Consider the following 7,052-nt stretch of genomic DNA (forward strand, 5'->3'; position numbering starts at 1 on the left):
CCTTTAGAAACATAGTTTGTAGTGAGCATAAAGTGTATATTGGTAAGCGCTGTTATATATTGTATTTTCAAAGATTTGCCTATTAATTTGTCAGAAAAACGAATGTTTAGCTCTGTGATAATGATAATAAATAAGAGGCACAACCTGAGGTTTGGTACAACATCACTAACAGGGGGGACCATCTGATGAAGCAGCACATTGCCAACCAACCCCCCAAACCCTGCACAGGTCTATCACTGTTGTAACTCCTACAGCGCATTCAGCTCCCACCTGTTCACCATGTCGTGACAGACGGCTCCGTTCCGGCAGGGCTCACTGGCGCACTCGTCCACGTCGACCTCGCAGTCGGCGCCGTCGAACCCGGGGAGACACTCACAGGAGTACGCGGCGATCAGGTCGCGGCAGGTGGCCCCGTTGTGACAGGGGCCGGACCCGCACTCATCGATCTCGGTTTCACAGTTGACTCCTTGTGTGTGTGTGTGTGTGTGGGGGGGGGGGGACAAGAACAACTTGTAATGAGAAAGAGACATGTGAAAAGTGATGATGGTGATAGTGATGATGGAATGAAGCTGCAGTTTATAGCCAAATGATCGGTCACATTTTTTTTGTCCATATCATCAATGTCTGTGTCAGTCTGTCTATTCTGGTCTCCAGATACCAGCGGTGATAAAAAGCCCGTCTTTACATTCTCCAAACAAAGTGATAGCGTGCCGGCGGAATGCAGCGGTGCCGATCCACTCCACTGCTCGCAGATAACACGGAGCTCCTCTGACACAGAGCAGGCTCGTGGAGAAGAGAGGGGAGTGCAAGAAAAAGCAAGACGGGAGTGTTTCTTCTCACTCTGCACGGAGAGGTTATCTGACCCGCAGATAAGACGTCTGACTAGCAGCATCTCACGGCACACTTAAAATACTCCCCATGCCCAGTTTATCGGGAACAAACGGAACACTTTGGAAACAACAAATGGTTGCGAGGAACACGGAGTAGAAAAACAAATAAAACGCTGTCAGCGAACAGAACGTCCCTGTCTCGGCTCAAATACGTGTTGCTCGAGGAGATGATTAATGATGACATAATATTAAACATCTACACTCACAGCTCCAAACACGCACGCAGGAGGCTGAGGCAATATGGAGTTATATTACTGTGCACTCAAAATATTTATTTAGAACTGTTGTTTTTGTTATGAATACTTTCACACAGCGTCGTAAAAAGCATCGCTTTCGCATTCAAAATGAAGGCGTCAACCAATCACGCTGTGCAGAATGTGCATATTCAAAATGTGTACTATATTGTACAACAACAATGCTCAATGGTCCGAACCAAGACAGTCATCTTTATTACTCCTTTCAGACCAGATCCACTCCTTCTGTTCTTACCTTTCACAATAAAAACCCTAGACATGTAATATTGACAAGAAAGTATTTTGTGTTGTTTATTCATCACGCCAACATTGTGTAGAGGCCTTCTGGCCGTAGTTACACTTGTCCTCTCAATGCAACTATTGTGATTGGATGTGCCAGATCAGAACTCAGCTGCGTCCGCATATGTGTGTCCACACTTCGCGCCCTTGATGCGACCTGCCTGATCAGATGGTGATCGAATATACTTTCGTGGAGTGGCTTGGGAAAACCTTTAACTAACAAGCAGCTCCCCCCCCCCCCCCCCCCCTGTTGGAAAGTTAAATCGAGGGTTTTGCTGTCGTGAGATTAAACGAGGTAAACGGCAAACAAGAGACTGAAGAGAAGAGGCTGTTGACAACGTCCCTGACAGGCTTTCTTCGGGGTGATCTCGTGAGGACACGTTCCCCTATACTGATGTGTTGTACAGAGGGTACCGACCGAAAGGGGACTGCCTTCACTGCAACATTGTACTTCCTGTCTACATACCCCAAAGCCACCAAATTGTGGCAATGTAAATTACAAAATGCAAACAGCAACAGTTGACGGATAACTGTATGTTTGAAATGTGAAAGGACATCTGCCAAAAATGTGTGTGTGTGTGTGTGTGTGTGTGTGTGTGTGTGTGTGTGTGTGTGTGTGTGTGTGTGTGTGTGTGTGTGTGTGTGTACATTTGGATGTACCTGCAAAGCCCTCCAGGCACTCGCACTCATAGTGGTCCTTCTCATTGATGCAGGTGCCGTTGTTCTCACAGGGCCGTGAGGCACACTCGTTGATGTCGATCTCGCAGGTGTAACCCTGAAAACCTGGCACACAGAAGCAGTGGAACTCTGCCACTCCGTCCATGCAGATGGCCCCGTTCTGACAGGGCTCTGACGAGCACTCGTTGACGTCCTCCTCGCAGGCCTTCCCTTCGAACCCCGGCACACAGCGGCATTCGAAGCCCTCCGGTCGTAACACGCAGGTTCCGTTGTTACTGCAGGGTTCGTCAACGCAGTCGGTCACGTGCGTCCTGCAGCCCAATCCCCCGTACCCAGCGGGACACCTGCAGAAGTATCCGTTCGGCTGGTCCACGCACAGGGAGCGGGGTTCGGAGCACGGGTTGCTCTGACACTCGTCCACCTCCTCCGTGCAGTTGTCCCCCGTGAGACCGTCCGGGCAGATGCAGTGGTACTCCGCGGTGCCAGTGGTGCTGGTGCAGTCCTCACACGGTGCAAAGGAGCAGGCGTCATAGAGCTCTTCGCAGTTTTTGCCCATGTGTAGGACCCCCTCTCGGGCACAGATGCAGGCGTAATCATCCATGTCGTCCACGCAGGTAGCTCCATTCTGGCAGGGTGCAGACAGACATTTGTCCGAAGTGGCTGTGCAGAACGTTCCTAATAAAAGCAAACGGAATGTTATGCTGAGGACTACTTAATGCATTTAAGAACAATATGTGTGTATTACAGAGTAGTGTTTCCTGAAGGAGTCCCGGGATAAATCAGAAGTTGTCATTGTTACTGGCAGACTCAGGACTCCATTTGCCCACACATGTGCAAGAGTGTTACAGGAAACAATGCATGTATGTACTCCATCATTACTGTTCATAGTCCACTCTCATATACTGATCACTCTTCTACAGCTGCACCAGATCTGAATGTGTGAAGTCACTGCCAACATTTCCCACAGCTGCTGCTTCCAACACGTTCTCACTCCCAACTCGTCAAATACCGACGGCCTACGCTTCAAACTATATGCAAAGTGTCCTCATACAGCGGTGAGTATGATATCCTACAAAAAAGTTCCTGCTCGTGTTTCGTGTGTTTTACCAGGTTTAGGAATTGATGCTGAAATACTTGGTTACAAATACACTGAAAAAAAGCCCGGTGCATCTCATAGTTCATCGAGGCACTGACGTTTGTAATTAAAGATGGGATTGAGAATGAACGAGTAGCTTTAAAGTCAAAAGTCAAAGACCTTTATTTGACCCAATTGGTTCTGCTGTAGCATTAAAAAACAAACAAAAGCAACAACTTAAAACATAAAAAACAGACATATTTAGACACATGTAATACAAGAGAGAAAGGTGAACACATGAACCTAAAGAGTTACAAAATTAGTGAAAAAAGAACAACCACGTCAACCAGGAATGAAACCACGAAGATCAAAGGGTTATGACGCTGTAATTATCTGTTTACAGCTCTTCCCTCACTTTCTGAACTCCTCTGTCTGTACACAATGAGAGAAAAAAAACATTAAAATGTAAAAAATCAGATGTTATCTCTATGTTGTTCCTGTAAAATTTGCGACAAATAATACAACTTTCTCACCACTGGTTTATCTCATTAAATACCCCCCCCCCCCCCCCCCTCTCTCTCTGCCCCCCTTCCTCACCACCATAACTCCCTTCACTGTTAATATCTTCCACATCAGTGAGATTTTGGAAACAGCACACTGATCAAAGTGTTGGAGGCTGGGAGGGTGGGAGTCGTGGATGGGGGTGTATTGGACGGGGGGTTGAGATTGTCCTAATAAAAGGAATGTGGACTAATTCCCCAGAGACCTCGTGGTGTTGGCCACTGTCTGTATTGTAACTGCTCACTTTAGCTGCTGTTCACATCCATTTTGTGAGCTGACGAGTGTGTGAGTGGCTATTCATAGAGTATAATACACAATTCTAGCTGACTAAAGGAACTTTTATTCAAACTTGTTCCTGCATGTGTCTTTGTGAAACAAACAAGACATAAATCAGAGATCGTTGGGTACCATTTTTGAACAGGTCATAATTGTTCTCACTACTATCTATTTTCAATTGCTGTGAAAACCTTTAAAAATGTGTTTATTTAAGTTTCTTCCATTTTAAAAGATTACATTAGAACACATCATGATAACGTTATAATTAACCTTTGCCCAAAGCTCATTTTTACAAAATAGAGAACGCATAATCTGCCCAAAATGTCCACATTTATGAAAATAAATATTTTAATGTCTCAATTAAAATGTCTATTAGTGATAATTATGATTATTACTGTATTTTTGCACATAGGCGAGCACATTCATGTATGTATGTGTGTGTGTTTGGTAAGGGGCAGTAGTTTTTCCGTAATCCTGCTGAGAAACAAACCAAACACCCTCCACAGTGAGGAGGTAACAGCAAAGCAGACACTGGGACACGTGTGGGGGGGGGCTTGTCTGTACAGTATGTGTTCAGGATTTAACACGTCTGCATCTGAACACCGGTGCCAGGAAAAGAAGCAGATTAGTGGGAACGTCCCAATGAATAAGTGTAACAGGTTTAAAAGGTAATCTGTTTCGGTCACACTTGATCGTTTCAGGTCATCCACTTGTTTGTTGCTGCTAAATGGAGACACGTATTTAATGAGCGGGTTCCTGCCCACCATCCGTCAAGGGCCCCAACAGCACATTGGTCTTCATGTGACTGAGCCGACATCAACCAAAGTCTCATCGTGCTTTTTATTGATTTTTATAAGTATAATCGTTTGGTAACACTTTCTGTAATGCACATGTCTAAAGTGCATTTCAAACATATTTATAATGCTTTATGTTCTGCTTATAGCACTGTATTATTAGTCATAGGCACTCATGAATATTCATAATGCTTTACAGCAATAATCATAACCCATTTTTTAAGGACTTATAAGGTATAATTAATAATATATTTCATAATTGCTGGCCTTTTTTTTGCATAAATCATAGTGTATTATAATTATTATAATCTTTTTTAATCACTTAAAATGCATTATGATGTTATTACAAGTTACTATAAGAGGTCACTGTTTGCTTTAAGTTAATTGAAAAATGATCAATACATTTATGCAAGAACAACACACTGAACTCAACTTTACTAATCAGTCTTTATAAAATTCTCTATGTTCTCTATGTGTTATGGTTATAAAGCATTATGAATATATATGAGGGCTTATACTATAATAATACAGCACTGTAAACAGATTACATCACATTGTGAGTATGTTTATAATGCAATATAGACATGGCTGTCATAGAAAGTGTTACCAATTATGTAACTGGGATCCAGTGCAGCATCAACAGGATTTAGTTTAAACTCCCCTCATTAAAAGAGTGGTCACGACTATTACTTGGTAATTAAGACCAAGAATAGTCAATTCCATTCACATTATTATTAATTCGTGAGATTCAAATGAATACGTGTCTGATGCAGCCCTGGCTGATGACCTCGTTATATTGAGGAATCTGATGAGAGATTTCAACAAGAAAAAAACAGGAAATAAATAAAAGTTGAAAGCAGTGTCTGCTCCACTAATGGATGAGCATGCAGCTCAGCCATCGGTTTAGTTTGTAGTACCCATAATCCACAGCTCCATACTGTACGGATTATGACAAAAGCAGATTGGACAGACTATAGCACCTGTTAAAAGAGCTCAAATAGTGACTACTCAACTGTTACTACAAGCAGCAAATATGAAAAGGATTACAGTTTGAAATATAACATACAGATGTAAGTGTGTCACATATAAGTAAATAACCAACAAAAAAGCACAGGCAGTGAGCATCAGCAGTCATACCGACACCTCATTTGTCCATAACCCTCATCATGTTCAATATATTTAGAATGCTCTTTGGCAGCAGGTCTCAGGCTTTACAACGTGCCCCAGCATCGCCCTTCCGAAGCAGCAGGTTGGTGTCATTTCCAATTGCTATGGAGTTGCATCTTCCCCTCAGTCTGAACTGTGGACGCTAACTGTGTTTGAATGTTACAGATTACAGGGGGCCGCAGGAGTGTTAGCCGGCGGCGGACTAGAGGAGTCCCAGGTGGCTGTGGAGCGTTTTGAGATTAGGCTCAAGTCTCCCTGATGTTAGAAGGAGACCAGGATAAACATGTTAATTGATTGAGGACATGATCCTTTGCTTGCTTCATAAGAAACTTAACATAAGTGCTGTTGGGTCAAACACTGGTCGAGGAAACACTGTACATTCGTGTGTTGTGAAGGGATGAATGTTTTCAGCCCTTTATTTCAACCATAAACTAATTAATCAATTGATTTTATCGTTTTGTCCCTTTCTTTGATTAAATGCATTCATATGCAACTAATCTCAAGAAGTCCTGCCTCTGTGAGGCCTCTGTTCGTAGCAACATCTACAAAAAGTGCTATAATTCGTATATCAACCACGCGATCAATTTGTATGTAATCAATAAAATCGTGAGCCAAGAACAGGTGATGTTGTATAAAGAGATGAAAAAAAATCAACGTAAGGAGGGTGGGTGGGTTTTCACCCAGGAAACCACCGCTCATGTCCCGTGTGAAACCAGAAGTCAAGGTTGACTTTTAGGAAAACACAAATAACCAAACACTTTACTCCCCAGTTTACATCGGGATAGGTTCAGAATGTGAATGTGCAAATCTAGAGGTCCCAATGCTTGATTTCATTGATGTCCATAAGTAGACACTGATCATTGTGTTTCACTGTCAGCTCATGATTTGTTACGTGATGGTGCGCCTCGAGGATCAATTTCTGATCCACTCCATGATTGAATCCTGTGTCTAATCACCTACACCTTCCCAGTGTATTTAAACCCTGTGCTCCCCTGTCTCTGTGTTGGTTCGTTGGCTCTGCTATGCTTCCTGCAGTATTCCCTGCTGTGTTCCGTGGTGTGTTCCCTGGTATGTTCTC

At 43.3% G+C, this 7,052-nt stretch overlaps 1 pseudogene; it reads right to left on the minus strand.

Annotated features, from left to right (window-relative positions):
• Positions 1-252: 252 nt before the first annotated feature.
• LOC116378407 (fibropellin-3 pseudogene) lies at positions 253-2,769 on the minus strand (annotated as a pseudogene).
• Positions 2,770-7,052: the final 4,283 nt, after the last annotated feature.

The sequence above is a fragment of the Anarrhichthys ocellatus genome, unplaced genomic scaffold, assembly GCF_004355925.1.
Source record: "Anarrhichthys ocellatus isolate YVR2014 unplaced genomic scaffold, GSC_Weel_1.0 scaffold2541, whole genome shotgun sequence".
Lineage (NCBI taxonomy): Eukaryota > Metazoa > Chordata > Actinopteri > Perciformes > Anarhichadidae > Anarrhichthys > Anarrhichthys ocellatus.